Consider the following 16,043-nt stretch of genomic DNA (forward strand, 5'->3'; position numbering starts at 1 on the left):
GAAGGTCTGGGAAACATTTTCTCTGCTAATTTTATATTTCCCCTTTCCCCCTTGCAACATTAAACATAATTTTGCGCTGTCACTGTCACTAAGATTGCGGTTTGTTGATGTCTCTACTTGGAAACACGACCCCTTCGCCTCCAACAGGGAGTCCTCCCTGTGCAGCTTCTGGGAGGCCCCTTCTCCATCCGGGACTTCAGGGTTTCTGGAAAACCCTGAGAGAGACAGAGAGAGAGAGAACTGCAACAAAGGCCAGAAGGGTCCCTACCAGAACCCCACAATCATTTCAAATCCCCTTTCCCTATGACAGCAGGGGCCAATGTGTTTTTGATGTGCGTTTGGTTGTTGGCTTGTTTGTTTAATAAAATCCCTGTGTGTGTGTGTGTGTGTGTGTGTGTGTGTTTTAATGTCTCAGTGTCTGTGATGTGTAACCACAGCCACTCCACTTTAAAAATTTCCCTTCAAATTTCTTTTCTGCTTGTTTGTTTTTGTGACTGTCCTCTTCAACCTCTCTCTGTTCTTTATCCCCCCCCCCTATATATTTTCTTTGCCTAAGCAATAATCCCCTGGCCCAGTGACCACGTTCCTGGAGATAAAATCCATTTATCCCTTGTGTTGCCTCACCAACGCCCAGTTATCCGGGGCATTTGGTGACAGACTGGAGCAAGAGAGATGAAAATATTTTTTATTTTGCAGGCCCTGATCCTGTCTTTAACGTGCCAGCCTGGAGGGGCTTGGGAGTTAAGCAAATGCGCCCAGGGTCTATGGGTTTGCTTTCTGTGCCTGGTTGTGCTTCTGGTCGCTTCTCATCTGTTTTCCTTTTCTTTGGAAGAGCTGCTAGCTACTCTGCACTCTCCACAGCAGTGTTCCGGAGCCTGTGTGCACCAAGGCTGGTGAGTTTCAGGGCGATTATCTCATTTCGCTGGTGCAGAGTGAAGCGGCTTGCAGCCCCTGGGTCAGGCATTCAGCAGAGGGCCCATGTCACAGACCCAACCCGAAGGTTAATTTTCCCTCATTAGCATGTCCATAGTTTGCTTCTAGCCCAGGATCTCAGGTCCTCCCTGTGTCTCCTCCCTGCTCCCCTCTCAAAGTCTCTGGTATATTCTCTCTCTCTCCTGGACCCTTCTTCACAACCTTACATTCTGCCAGGTTCCTACTGGGTTCATAGACTCTAATCACTGAAAACCCGTTTCATCAATTTTCAAACAGTTTGTCTATTTTTATTCTAGAGCCACTTTCCTCCATCCACCTCTCTCTCTCTCCTCCATGCACTTCATTTACAAAGTATTCTGCTTTATTTGAATTAGTTCACTTCTCCTCTTTTACTTTCTCTCCCCCCCTCCCCTTATCCTTTCATTCACTGCTAGTAAAAGCAAAAGATACAAAATGGCAAAGTTCAGCTGCATGTGCGTGGGGGGAGCCAACCATCCCAGCCACCTAGAGTGAAGCTGGAGGTTTGTAATGACAGAAGAAACAACAAAGAAAAGAGAATTGCATTTGCAGCTTAAGTGGGCGAGTGTGTTTGTGTGTCTATATCTGTGTGTGTTTTTAAGATTTTTTTAAACTGCTTTTGTGCTGACTTGACAGAGGCGTTTGCCGAAGCTAGTCACAGTATAGGAACTTTGAGTTAACCTCTTATATCAAATGAATCTTTTCATTTAGAGACCAATAAATCTCAATCTCTAAATACGTTGTGTAGACCCAGCCTGAGCTCAAGGAGACAAGACTGGGGCTTATAATAAAGACCAGATAAAGTTTGCCAAAGTTATTTTTTCCCCTCCATCCTTTTTTAACTAATCTAAAAAATTCCCCCATCTAACAAATAAAAGTTCGAGGAAGTAGCAGCTTTTCCTCAGTGAACAGAAGGCTGGGGATTTCTTTACCTTTTCACAGCAAGCCTGTTGACTGAAGTGGTTTTCCAAGCTCAGACGCTGAAATGATTTATAGTTTTTCAACGTCATTATTTTGGTGTGCCGTTTAGGTGGGGCTGAGACAATCTAATAATCAATGTAAGGCTGGGGGGAGGGGATTGTCTGTGACCAAGAGGAGAGTTAACACCAGAAACATGAAAGCCAGTCCGGTCTCCAGGGATGGAATTTGGGAAAGAGCCTGCACACGTCTGCTCCTGGGCTATAAAGAAATACATTGTTAACAACAACAAAACAGACAATGCCCTGAGCTCTGGCTTGATTCAGAGCTGAGCTACTTTCAAGATTTTTTAGCAGCACTGTTCATTTTGATGGGGTTTCTGGGCCATTTGAAATTCAACCTTTAGCCAGCCTGCTCATGGGGTATGGTTACAGAATTCATTTTCTGATTTACTACCCCTCCTCCTATATTTTCTTTATTTCCTGATGGCCTCCCATGAGGCTAATTTTTTTTCCTTTCTTTTATATTTTCCAGTTTTGTTCTCCCCACAAACGACTCAGTGTTTTTCCTGTTTCTACTGATCACTCATTTGCTTCCTTTCTTTCCTTCCTCAAGAGACAGAGGAAAATAAAAAGCATGGGAGGGGGATTTCCAAATCGTTCCTCTCTAAGTGTTATTAATTACTGTTACAAGGCAGGCGATTCTTAACTAATAACAAAGTTGTAAATTACCCCTGACTTTCAAATATTTCTCATTTGTCAGCTCTGATTGATTTGATTAATATTCTGTTCTTTGAAATAATTTTAGCCGCACTTACAATCAGCTCTACTCATGAAGCACTGAGCAGACCATCACCCCTGCACAGGACCCTGTCCCTCTGGTTTTACTTTTCAAGTGAAGTGTTGGTTTTCATCCTGAGGTCCATGATTCTGACTGCAAAGCAGTGCTGGAAAGGCTCACGGGTAGTTAAATTGCAGAAATTGAGTGGATGGGGTACCTGCATATGTTCAGTGATTTATATGTAATTTTGAAAACATTGTTGAGGAAATTAATTGTATTGAAAGAGCCAAAAAACTTCATTTCCTAGGTCTCCTAAACATTTTTTTCCCTCCAGATTCAAGGCTGAAGGAATGGGTTTTTAAAGGATTCCTAAACCCGGGACATTCACCCAAGCCAAGACCTATTTCTCCTTATTCTCCTCCATACCATTTCTAAGAAAGAGCTGGTCTACTCCTAGCTCACCTAATCAGAGATGGGAATTACTGATGGGGAAAAAAGGTGTATGTTGGGAGTGGGGGGCAGAAAAGGTCAAAAGGGCTCCCTAGACAGGAGCACCCTGAAAACCCCACCTTTTGGGAAGGGGGTTTATATATTCCAAAGGTCTTTTCCCCTTCCACCATCATATCCAGAACGCAATTTCTGAAGCTATCAATACCTGCTGCCTCCAATACCTCTGGAGTTTTAATCTTAATTATATTATTAAGTAAAGTACTGTTCTGTCAAGGAATTGAACATGATTTATGACGTCTGCCTATTAAAGGATCGATTATGAATATCGCTACTATCGTCTGTCAGTATTCTTAGGCCGGGGGTATTTCTCGCTCCACGGTTGTTATTTGTAATACCGAAATGATAGACTGCAGGATACGGCTATTTCTTCTTCGGAGGACTAGCTTTCCAGGTGCGGCGGGGAGTCAGCGTGGGGAGACAGGAAACTCCGCGCGGCCCACCACTTCTCTCACCCAGGGAGAGTTTTAAGATTTTTTTTTTCTTTCTTAATGTGAAGACCAGTGAATTCTCCTTTGGGCGCGTAGTAGAAGAAGGAAAGCCAGAGTCGTTTTTAAGGAAAGAAATAACCTCTGCAGGTCGATATCAGGAGCGAGCATTTCCGAGCTGCCAGGTGATTTGCAATGAGACCAGAAGCAAAAAAACAGCGACGAGGGAGCCCCTTTATAGGAGGATGGCTGGATGGGGGCTGGCGGGGTGGGCTAGGGCAGATACCTGGGTCGTGCCTATGCCCTTGGACTCGGAGGTGTTCAATTTCTGGGATCAATCAAGGCCCTCTACTACGAGCCACCCCTACCACGACACTTCCACCTGCTCCCGGATGCTCTGCATAGGCGGAGGCGGGTGCGAAACGCGCAGCGGCTGAGCCCGAAGGAGCCTGAGCGCGGAGGCCTTTTGTCTCCAGACAGAGCAGCGCCTGCTTTTTTCCACCCTCGCGGGGCACGGCACGGGGTCATCGGCGAGTCTCAGCCCCTGTTTTAGGGGGATGGGAGGGAGAGGCCATGCATGGCGCCAAAGTCCGGTTCCCGGAGAGGCCTCGGAGCGGAGGCTGGAGCACCCCTGCGGGGTGGAGCGTGGAGAGCAGCCCGAGCGCGGCCAGGGGGCGGCACAGCCTGCGCCCCGCTCCTGCCCTGGGGCCCGCACCGGGCCGCGAGGACTGCGGAGGCCCCGGAGCCGGTGCAGTGTCCCCGGCCCCGAGAGGGAGGCGCACCTCGCCTGGAGCAGCGCCGCCGCGCCCTGGGTCTGGGAGGGCGGAGGAGGCGCGGAACACGGGGCCTCGGGCTTGGCTGTGGGCCTGGTCTCGGCGCGCCCAGCACTCGCCCTGACCCTCGCCTGGCCTTCGCCGTCCTCACGGCCCAGTCGACTTGCCTCCAGAGTTCCAGCGGGAAGAAATGAGCACATCACTGAAACTGTTGGTCTTCCTTTTCCCTGGCCAGAGATTTGGGGCCCACACCGTGCGTGGCCACGCGGGGCAGGCCGGATGTGGGAAAAGGACCACAGACAGGGAGGAAGGATGCCATGACCCGGCTCCTGGCTGCCCGCAGCGCCCCCTCCTCACCGGGCAGAAAACGCATTGCGGGGCAGAAGCCTCTATCCTCAGCCATGGGATCCCACCTACCTGGCTACCTGCCTGCTCCCTCCCGGCTTCCCTGCTCTGAGGCCTACCCTTGGCCACCATGGTGTATCCTCGGCCAAGGGTAGGCCTCCCTGGGGGGATGGACACGATGTCTGGTACATAGTAAGCACTCAATAAATGTTAGCTGTGGTTCTTATTATTATGAGGCACGTCCGGTTTCCTCCGTGAGCATCTCCTCTCTCCTACACGTTGATCCGGGATCAACCACAGCATAGCTGCGGTCCCCAAGCCCCCAACTCGTGCCTAGGTGTCCACCAGCTGCTTCTGCCCCCTCTAAGCCCCAAAGGCACAGCCCTCCACCCCCAACATACTGGGAGAAAACCCGAGGCCCCTGCCCTTCCTCCCCCAGCGTGTTTGTTCAGGCCTGGACCACCGTGAACGGAAGACACTGAGGCCTGAAGCAAGTGTTAGCAGGTTTCTAATACGCCCTGCCCCGGTCAGCACCAAGGGAAGGGAATTTCTGTTAAATAAGAACTTCCTGGGAAAGGGGGTGGTGGTTTGTTTTTTAAAAGCAAACAAGAAAAAAGAAAAGACCCTTCAGTGTGGGGTTTGGGAGGAGCAGGGGCAGGCCGAGACAGGGGGAGCAATAGTAGCTGGGTCAGAAGCATCGGAATGACACCTTTTTCTTCCAGAAACAAGTTCTTGGGTAAGCCTTTAATCGGCCTAGGCCGAGGGGAATAAGTTGTCAGAGACAGGCCACCAAATATACATACGACGCCTTGAGGCCGGATTTTATCTTAAGACCTCAAATAAATATCACCCCGCCTTCCAGATTCTTCTTATTATCAGTAATACTCCTAATATTGTTGTTATTGTTTTGCAAACGACGTTTCGGTCCCGGACAGCCTCTGGAGCCTCAGCAGGAGCCACGCCCAGGACGGCGATCACCTGCCGCGCTGGGGCTGGGACTTTGCCCCCATCATAGTCCCTTCCCTCCTCCCCACTCCCCTTAGGCTGATAGATATTCTTGGATGTGGACCCCTTTTAAAAGGACAAATGTCTTGTCAATACAGACCATCCATCCCTTCTTGCTTTCTAATCGTGTTTCGGAGCGAGGAGGGACCCAGGCGCAGGCCCAGCGGCGCGTGTTACGCGGCCTGCGTTGTACTGTAATCACCAAAACCTTGGCCTAATTTACAGCTAATAGATCTCGAGCGAGGGAGTCGGGAAGAAATCAGTGGCCCAAGGAGCTGATTTAAGCTTTGGAAGGATCAGAAATTAAGGGACTGGAAGGAGGATGTGATTCATATTATTCTCTCCTCCCTCCCCCTCCCACACGGGACCAGGCGTCTCCCGGCTCGGCTTTTGGGGATGCAGCCCTTAGCTCTCCGCGGCCTGTGTCCCTGTCGCTCGCTTCCCTCGGTCGGGACCGCTGTGCGTCTGGGGCGCCCTTCGGTGCTCTCAGACCCCGCGCCCTCCGCCTGGCTTCTCCCGGCCCCCGAGAGGAGGCGCTGGCGCCCGGGTCGGCCTCTGATCCCTCCCAGCCGGCGTCCCGGAGCCCCCATTCACAAAGCCCCGCTTGGAGGAGGCGACACACACAAGCACACAGCGAAGAGGGGAGCTTGATCTTGTCTCATTGGTGTCTCGGGCCTGAAAGGAAAATCATTTGGGTAAACAGCCAAGCTTCCAGGCTTAACGCCCGGCTCCCGCCCCCGCCCCCGCCCCCCTCCGCCTCCCCCACTCCCCTTCCACCCCACCCGCCACCCACACTCCGCTCCGCAGCCGGGCCCCGAGCGAGCTCCGCGCGGCGGGCCGGGAGCCCAGGGCTCCCGGGTTCAAAGGGCCCCGGCCCTGAGGGGGATGCCCTTCTCGCTGTGCCCCGGGGGGCAGAAGCGGACTGCAGGGCGGTGGGACCGGCCCGGGCCACGGTAGGAACCGCGAAACCTCCCGCTTCCCTAAATAGAGCTGGTCCCGCGGGAGGGCGCCGGGGAGTTCGGAGCCCGGAGGGACCTTTTCGCCAAGACCGAGCGGAGGCCGATCCCCGGGCCCAGGCTGGGCCTGGGCTGCCCCGGCGCGTACCCTGAGCCCCAGCAGGCGTTCCCAGGCAGGTGTGCAAGTGTGTGCACGACCGCGGGCGGGGGCGGTGACCCTCTGCAGGCCGCGTGGCGCTCCGCACACCCCGGGGTGATTACCGGGTCCCCACCTCCCTCCAAGCGGGGCGGCTCCTGGAAATGCCTTTAATCTGATATTAAGCGTTTTCCGAAGTTAGATTCTTTCCAAAAGGAGAGTTCTTCACTTAACTGACTGTAAACATAATTAATAGTTATTAACATGCAAAAAAAAAAAAAGGCAACCTCTGTGGTGTTTAAAAGGATATTGCTCTCTCTCTAGCTCATACTCTCAAGCGTGGAAAGAACCTTGAAATCTGAAAATATTCTGATTAGATTATTAGACTTGATTATACGGTGACCCCCCCCTTCTTCTAATGAAATTCCTCTCTCTTCTCCTTTCCTCTCTCTCTCTCTTGTTCTCTCTCTCTCTCTCTTTCTCCTTCTCCCAGTCTCAATCTCGCTCTAATCCAGGAGTCATTAGCAACACCCTCTGGCTACATGTTTTGCATCAGTGAAACATTGTGACATAGTTGTAATACAAACTCTGTCGCCTTGCACTGCATCTTGTGGTAGGAAGTGTAATAGCAATAAAAATCATTTTTCATCTCCAGGCATTATTCGGTGGAGAAAACAAACCCCAGAAAATCTTAATGTGAGAAGCGGAGGGGGTGGAGGAGAGAGAAATGAAGGGAGGGAAGAGAAGGAGAGAGGGAGAAAGAGAGAGAGAGAAGAAAAACCGTTCCAATTTAGACTGCTCAAAACTAGAGGCACATCGATTCAAGCATATTATTTTCTCTGCTTTCCTTTTCTCTGATTTTGTCCCTGGTCCCCATGGCTGTCCCTCAGTGGACCCCTGGAACCTCTCAGGAATTGCCTCTTAGTTCCCAGGATGTCTCAGCAACTCCCTTCTCCCCCAGCATAGCATCCCTTTGGGCGAGAAAGCCCCAGGAATCCCAGGGGCTGGGCCACCCCTTCTCAGCTGTCTGGGGTGAGGAATCCTTATTCAAATCCTGCTAAGAAATTGGGGCCTCTTTCCTGTACGGTATCTCAGGAATGTTTCCTAGCCTGATGGAGAAGGGACAAACCACCCAGCAAGCCAACCTGGCTATTTTCCTGGTGCAGCCCTATAATTTCTGAGCAAGGGCTCTCTGAGAGCCTCCTAATCTTCAGTGAGGAGTACTCCCTCCTTTGCCTGCTGGCCCTTTGGGAACTCACCCTGCCAACTCAGGGAGGGCAGAGTTTCAGAGAAAGGGTCTCTATGTTGGGTTTGCTCAGGCAGGGAAATGCAGGGGCTTACACACCACCACGTGCACACTCTCCCCCCACCCCATAGTTCCCAGTTCAGCCATCATTCCATGTGGGATCCACCGAGTTCCTTTAAACAAAAACAAACTTGCAGTCAAAACTAAATTAGAAAAAGTTTCTGTACCCGCCTGAAAACAAAGAAAACACACAAATCTTATCAACATAAGGTATACACTCTATTTTTAACAGGAAAAATCTTTTTTGTGTGTGAAAATATTTTACTTATAACCCTATCTCTGGGGCAGTGCACTTTGAAAACAAATTGAACAAATTCACATATGAGTTAAATTTTCTGTATATTTTTAGTCTTGTGGGCTTAAGAGTAGGGCAAAACTCTTAAGTTACCAACTGGATAAAATAGGGTCAAACTTGCACCTTAGAGAGAAATGCTGTGTGATTTGTAACTCTTGCCGTTCCTGTTTTCACTGGCCCACAGGTGTACAAGTTAGGGGCTGCATTTTGTGGTTATTTTGTCAGCAGAGCCAAGGGCTGCAGGGAACAAGTCCCAGTAGGCTGGCCACTGGCATGGCGCAGCCCCTCTGATGTCCGTCTGATCAGAATGAGTGGATTTCGGTGGAACTCGTAATTGGGAAGGGATGACTTCATAAGCACCCGCCTCATGGGAGATATCTGCATTGGCCACAGCTGAGTGGCCCGAAACACACGGCGGCCCGAACCCGTGGCAACCCGTGGCCTCCGAGAGGACATCGCTCATTTATTTTATCTTTTCTATGAAAGCAGCATCACAATTTAGACTTGGAGATATTGTACCTATATATTTGTTCCTCTTTTTCCTGTTATTTGCCCTTTATCCCAGTGCAGACATCACGGGATATGTCGGTCACAGATCACGGGTTTTAATTGGTGGGAAGAAGGCCTGCGCGTTTCGGCTTCTCTTAAGGTTTAGATGAAGGAAAAACTCTGGTGACGGTCAAGTTAGGCAGGAGGCTGGGCGGCATGGCCGCGTAATTCCAGTTTCCGCAGCGAGGTGGCGCTCCAGGGTACGGCAGCGCGCCGGGCTGTCCGGCGCCGAGCGCCGCGGCCGCGTTCCCGCAGTGAGGCGGCGGCCACCGAGCATCGTTCACGCCGGCTTCCTTTCGCCTCGGCGTCAAAAGTCGGGGAGCCCTCAGACCCGCTAGGCCGACCAGTTCTCGGGGTGGGCGAAGGCCCGAGGCCACGACGGGGAAGCTGGCGGCGGCAGGGAACGCGGCGGGACCCAGGCCGGGGCACATTCCGGGCACCTTGGCTCCAGGGAATCTGTGAAGTCCGTATTCGCGATGGGACCCGGGCGGGGCCGGTGCGAGGGTGCGGGGCCCGCAAGGCCCGGGGACCGCACGCGGGGTCAGCCTCGGTCCAGTCGTGGAAGGCCGAACCCAAACACGCCGAGGGAGTCGCCCAGCTCCTTCTCCCCGGGCTCGGGAGACTTCGCTTCTTTTTTCTTTTTCTCCTTTTTTTTTTTTAAGATAAAATAAAGGAAAGAAAATCTAATGCATTCGTTATTGGTTTGTCCCCAAACTAGGTAGTTTACAGTTTGATAGGTTTTTCTTTTTCCTTTCCTTTCCTTCTCGTTCTTTACATTTTTCCCTTTCGTCCCCGCCCCCCCCCCCCCCCCGTTTTTCTTTCTTTTCTTTCTTTCTTCAACCTACTTCTGAGAGCTGGTTCCTTGTGGGTGGGTGGGTGAGAGAGAGGAAGAGAGAGAGAGAGAGAGAGAGAGAGATTAACACCAGCCCTGGAAAACCCAGCATTGGGCAAATGGCAGCGAAATTGAAGAAGAAACTATTTCCATTTATTGAACTACTTCCACACATGCGATTTCGTTTTCACAATTGCCTTCCGTGGGTATCTCACAAGCTCTAAGTCAAAGACGACCGGGAGGGAATGCCTTTCACCCTGCCACTCTCAACTTGCGGTTGTTGGGCCCATCACGACCAGTTTGGAAACAATGCTAGAAATAATAGTACTAATAAATAGTAACGATGAACAGCATTTCCATCCTGCATGAACTTCCTCCTACGTAGCTCTGCGCCCGGATCTCTGGGATCCGGGCGACACGCGCAGCCGTTTAGGCTGGGCCCTCTTTTCAACAGTTCGATCCACTGGAGCGCCCTGCCCCGAGAGCTGCCCCCTTACGCAGAGGCTTTGGGTGCCCGGCCTGGGCCCTGGCCGCCACCGGGAAGCTTTCCTGAGGCTGCACCCGGTCGCTGACTTGTCACCAGCTGCACTTCTTCTTTTAGTCCATGCTTTTGGCCACCTCACCTTCCTTGAAGTTTTCTGGTATAAACGCAGGAAATTTCGGCATTAGGAGTCTGCAGAAACTCAGAGGGTCAGGTCACGAGGAATGTTAACGTGGCGACCAAGGATTACAAACATGATCTAAAAGTCTCTTCCAATTCATTTCTTCAAGTATTTATTTGAGTTAAGCGATGAAAAGTGACAGTTGTGAAATAGACAGCTTTTAAAAGTAATGAAGTCAGATGAGGCTCTAACCTGTCGATTGCTGTAAATCAACTTTGAAAAAGACGAATGAAGAATATTACTTGGGCGCCTAACCGCCAGCATTTGCTGTGCGGGCTGCAGACCCTGAAATCTGCTTGCGATTGCCCTGGGAGCGGCGGCCCCGCAAGGCTCTGAGATTGGAGCTTGGCCCTTGGGTGACTGAGCAGTCCTGGGACTTGTGCTGCCTGAAGGTGACATTTTGGCAGGGGTGGGTCTCCATTTCCGCTTGGACTTGGGCAGATTTGGGCCACCGCAGTGTGTCTTGGGCAGGCGACCCTAGCCCTCAGAACAGCTGGAAATTCAGAGGGGCCGCCACCCACGGTAAATGCCATGATATATGCCTCACCCAGCTGAGGGTGCCAACTTCCTCCAGCCGAGCGGAGAAAGACCGGGGCCTGCCTGACCCCCGACCCCCGGCCTGCCTTAACTAACCCTTCGAAAATGGCGGCAGAGGCAGGGAGGAAGGTGGGGAAGAAGAGCAGGAAACTAAATCTCCCAGGGGCCCAGGGATCCTGGGGGTGGGGTGGGGAGGGGAGGGGACGGAGGTGCTTCGGGTTCTCAGGGACATCAAATGGCCTTATCTACAAGGGAACCCGGAAAAGAAAGGGACCGGGACAGGCATCCGGAGGTCTTGTGATGGGGAGAACGGTCTTAGTTCTCCACCTGCCCCAGGCAAGGGGTTCAGATATGGCTTCTAAGGAAGGTGAACTGGTGGGGTGTTTTAAAATAAACTTGACACATTTTCTTGGAGAGCTTAAGTTCCCCACAACTGCAACTTTAGTCAAACCAAGGCTTGGGGGGACAGTCCCCTTCCCAGTGACTTCACCCCCAGGTCCCTATCCCACCCCAAGTCTGAAGGAGCATGCCCGGAGCTTCTTGCCCTCTGGGTCGACTAGGGTCTCTTTCCTCAAACACTTCTCCCAGGCGAGAAGGGCACAGAGGTTTCCGCCCTTTTCCTTTGCCCCTCTCCGACGTTGTTTCTTGGAGAAATCGGCATTCGATATCCTCCCGGGAGAGGCGCCGCTCTGCTGGAGCACCAGCAACAGGTCCTATGCACTTTATCCCCTGAGCCCTCCACCCCTTTCCCTCTCCATCCTCACTTCTTGGGTCAACTGAGAAGAGAGGGAGTAACTCTCTTTTCCTCTGTCCTGGGACCACCGAGCGCAACCCAAGGAAAGTGAGGAGACAGCGCCCGAGTTTGGGGGCAAGTGCCAGGCCGGTTGGCTCTTAGAGACGTTCTGTTGCCCCTGCCTTAGCCCTGCTCGAAATTCTGACTCTAGGCTGGAGGCTGTGACTCAGAGGACTCTGAGGATGAGACCCAGGAGAAAGTGATGGGGAGAGAGAGTGAAGAGGACCACACCCTCCCCGGGGACAGTCACTAGCGACGTGGGGGCAAGTTGGGCTGGTGGCTCCACTCGGCCCACCGTGGCCTGCGACGCCACCTCGCGGCCTGGGGGCCTGCTGCCGACCTCGTGCAGCGTCCTCTCCCCCTTCAGGTCGATTTCCCTTCTCTACAGACCGCGACGCGGGGAAGGAGGCGCCCCACCCGGGCGCACAGGGCTCCCGCACATCCCGCTCCCAGCCCGCCCTCCGGGTCAGCCGGGCTGGAACCCGGCGGCTGGGACTCCGCCGTCGGCTGCGCGGCCACCACCCCCCACCCGCCCCGCTGGCGCCAGGGTTCCCAGTGTCCCAGGCTGGGGCATGAGGGGCGCAGGGCGCGTCCGGACCCGCCGGGGTGGAGGGTGGAGAGCGGGGACGGCAACTTCCAGTTTCCGGCCGGGCGGAGGGAAACTCGTCGGAGGGGGCAGGTGGAGACTCCTCCTCCACTCCGCCCCGAGGCAGCCGGACCCGGCGAGCAGCGCGTCTCCGCCCGCCCGAGCGTTTCCATAAATCAGGCTGCTGGCAGGCTGCTAATTAGCTCAGGCCGAAAAGAATAGGAAGAGGGAGAGTCCAGTAGCGCTCGGTGGGGTGGGGTGGGAGCTCAGTAGGTGGGAGATCAGAATTTCCCGGGGACCAACAGGAGAGTCCTTGGGGCACGCCAGCAGCCCCCGCGGAGGCCACGGCAGGTCACTCCCTCCGCCCCGCCCCCCCCCCCAGCCAAGGCCTCCAAGCTGGGCCTCCAGATCACCAGCCCCCAGCACTGAGCGCACCCCGATGTTCGACCCGGCCCGCCCACCCACGCCGATTCCCCCTCTCCCACTCGCTGAGCCAGCCCCGCGTTAATTAACTCTCCTCTCACCCCCTGCAATATCACAGGACTTTCACAACTCATCCCCGAATGTTTCCTCCTTAAGCCTGAAGCCTCCGGCTTGGAACGGCCGCCAGGAAAGAGGGAGCTGGGTCTGGAAGGAGGGTCAGTCACCTCAAGGCTTTTGGAATAACGGGGTTCTCCCAGGGATGGAGGATGGTGTGGGATAGGACGTTGTAAAGCTGTTCCTCCTCCCCCAATGAAAAGGCAAGACGGGTCATTCAAGATTAGAAATAACAGTAAAGTTGGATTATTGATTTCCATGTAAATCCAGAGCAGAGGACGCGGCGAGTGAGAGCAATTACTGTTTATTTTCTCTCTTTTCCTCCCCTACCCTTCTCCCAGTCCGCCTGGCTCCGGTCCCCCCTCTCCCCTCAGTCCTCCCCGCCCTCCGCCGGGAAGGGACTCTGCGATGACATCACCGCGGAGACCCGTGGCCTCCCCGCCCCCGGCCCCGGGACCCCAGAGCGGAGATTGACAGGTGTCGCTCGCAAGGACAATGCCTTCCAGGTGTCACCATCACAGTCTCAGCCCTCTCAACCTGCCCTCTCTGCCCCCTTCACTTCCAACTCTCCTGCCCCTCTATTTCTCCTCAGAGGGAAGCCCTCTCATCCCCCTCCCCTAGCTCCTCGCATCTGGGTAACGGGGCCCGGGTCTGGAGATGCGGGCAGGGGTGGCGGGGTCTCTGCCTGCTGCCTGCCGCGGGGCGGCTGGGAGATGCCAAGGCCATCAGTAAGGGGCCAGGCGGCGATAGCCCGAGTGGGCAAAGAGGGAACGTGCGTGTATTTTAAAGGAACCAGAGCAGTCTCTGGACTTCCCTGCCTTCGCTCTCCATCCTTTCTCCCACCCCGACACACACACACATAATATAACAGACGCGAAGATAATCCTGCCATCTGGCAAATCCCAAATTTGGCGACCAAGCTCCGAAAGCCACGGCGAAGTGTCATCCCGGGAGTAGGTGCCTAGTCCTGCCCGGCTCTCCGGAGCTGGGACGAGGGCGCTGAGGTCTGCGCCTGCACCTGCCCGTACCTCGGCTGGATCCCCCATCCCTGCCCTGACCCCACAGATTTTGTGAAGTTTTCCTTCCACAGTGGACAGAGGCTCTGGGGGTCGGGAATGGGGACGCAGGAATTTGGGGGTCCCCGCCCCAGTTCCCACCAATACTGCTTCAATGAGCTAAAACCCAAATTCGGCTTCATTATGTAACACCAATTGTAATTTATAACTGGGCGGCCAGTCGGCGGCGATTTAGATCATTTGGTGATAAGGATCACACTTATTAGATTTCTTCAAAGTCGATGGAGGTTTTCTATCTTTTTTTTTTTTTTTTTAAAGGAGGGCATTTGTGCTAAATTGCCCAGTGCTGGTGTGATAACTGTCAAAAGTTTGACATCAAAAGAGCTAATATTATTCAGTTACTAGAGAAGCTGTCAGTCTAAATAAGAATATCTTAATTACTGCATGACAAAGGTAGGAAAGGGTCGGATCTGAAAAGGGGAGAGGCATTCAGCCACTCCTTTTGATGCACTATCTATATTAGACCGATGCGCCGCTCTTAATCAGGCCTAGTCCGATTTCCTCTCCTCTCCCCGTCGGTCCTCTGAACTTTATAACTATATGTAAACACGTTGTCAGTGGGGACATAATCTCAGGTTCTTATTAGAAGAAATTTCCATCCTTTCCCGTTCTAGATTAGCAGTGGAGTCCCTCCATCAATGAAGGGACTAAGGTTTCGTGGACAATAATGTGGCAATTGTTGATGGTTTGTGACCCATAAAATGTGGAGGTGACTGTTCTGGCTTTGGTATGTAATTATGCAAAACACTTTCCATAAAGACTTGCCATTCGATCTAATGGCAGTCCCTGCGGTCTATTTCAAAAAGGGAGGGTCTATGTACAGAGAGAGAAAAGTAACATTTGTTTTAACACAGGTTTTATGGGGGGGATGGATAAAAACAAACATCGCAACGCCGCCCAAAGTATTTTTTCGAGTCAAATTAAAATAATTACGAGGGGGTTTAATAAGTTAATCATAGCAACACGGCCCATCCAAACACAGAGGGAGGGTCGTTCAGGCTTCAGCCCACCACCTCCCCGACCTGGGACTGGGCTTGTGGGTGGCGATTCACCTCCCGCGCATGCAGGGTGGTGTGCGTCTCTGTCCCAGCTCAGTCCACCTGGGCGACTGGCTGGGATCTAAAGCTCAGTCTGGGGCTGAGACTGGGGGAGGGGTGGGCAAAGTCCCCACCCCCAAATCTTTTCCGCGGAATTATTTGACAGAGGGCATTTTAATAAAGCAGTCCTCTCCCAAGAAGCCCTCCCCCACATTCCCTTTGCCTCTAGTGCCCTCAAGTCCCCAGGATTTAGGGGCCCACGGAAAGGCTGGTGGGAGGGGATGCCGGGGCAGGCAGGGGTGCCCGGCTGACTTGGGTAAGATGTCTAAACGCGGTGTCCAAGCTCAGAGACGTCAGCTCGGGGGCCGACTTCCAGCAGCTAAAGCGGCACCTTTCCAAGCCACCTGAGGGTTTTTTTTTTTTTTTTTAAATAATAGAAGGAATTAAAAAGGGCTTGAAGGAGGAGAGGTGGAATGAGATGGGAGGGTAGTCACCGGTCCCGACCCAGCCCTGGCCGCCGGCTAAAAAGCAAGCGTTTCTCTGTAACTCCACGGGCCCCCACCCTGCCTGGAGAGGAACCCCCGCGCTCGGATCGGCTCTGCGTCCAGCTCGGCGGCCTTGCTGCCCGCCGCGCAGTGACGTTGCAGTGTGAGCCCTGCAGAGGCAGGCAACAGGGGATTTTTTCAAGGGGGAAATGATGATTAAAAGAGAGAATCATCTAAATATCAAAGTGACATATGGGGAGACCTGGAAAAAATATTTAAGCTATTGAAAAGCAAATAAAGAAGCAGGCACTTAGGCTGGGAAATTAAATATTATGTTTAAGATGGTGCTTTTGTGCGGGCTTGAAGATTTCCGATTCATGTACACATAATAAACACTCAGGTTTGTCATCTGGAGGTGCAAATCTGAAAGATATTCCAACAAATGAAGTGCTGGCAGAGAGAGGAATAAAGAGATCGGCGCCTGTCAGGGGTCAGGCAGCCTGAGATTGCTTCTAGAGATCTTTTGAAAATTTCACACGATTGAAGGCT

At 52.9% G+C, this 16,043-nt stretch overlaps 1 long non-coding RNA gene across 3 annotated transcripts in view; it reads left to right on the plus strand.

Moving 5' to 3' along the window:
- The first annotated feature begins 6,507 nt into the window (after window positions 1-6,507).
- Window positions 6,508-16,043, plus strand: part of LOC118888717 — a 41,328-nt gene continuing 31,792 nt past the window's right edge. For all 3 annotated transcript variants that reach the window (XR_005018355.1, XR_005018356.1, XR_005018354.1), the window contains exon 1: window positions 6,508-6,660. This is a non-coding gene — a long non-coding RNA (uncharacterized LOC118888717). The remainder of the gene's footprint in view (window positions 6,661-16,043) is intronic.

This window comes from Balaenoptera musculus, chromosome 2, assembly GCF_009873245.2.
Source record: "Balaenoptera musculus isolate JJ_BM4_2016_0621 chromosome 2, mBalMus1.pri.v3, whole genome shotgun sequence".
Classification (NCBI taxonomy): domain Eukaryota; kingdom Metazoa; phylum Chordata; class Mammalia; order Artiodactyla; family Balaenopteridae; genus Balaenoptera; species Balaenoptera musculus.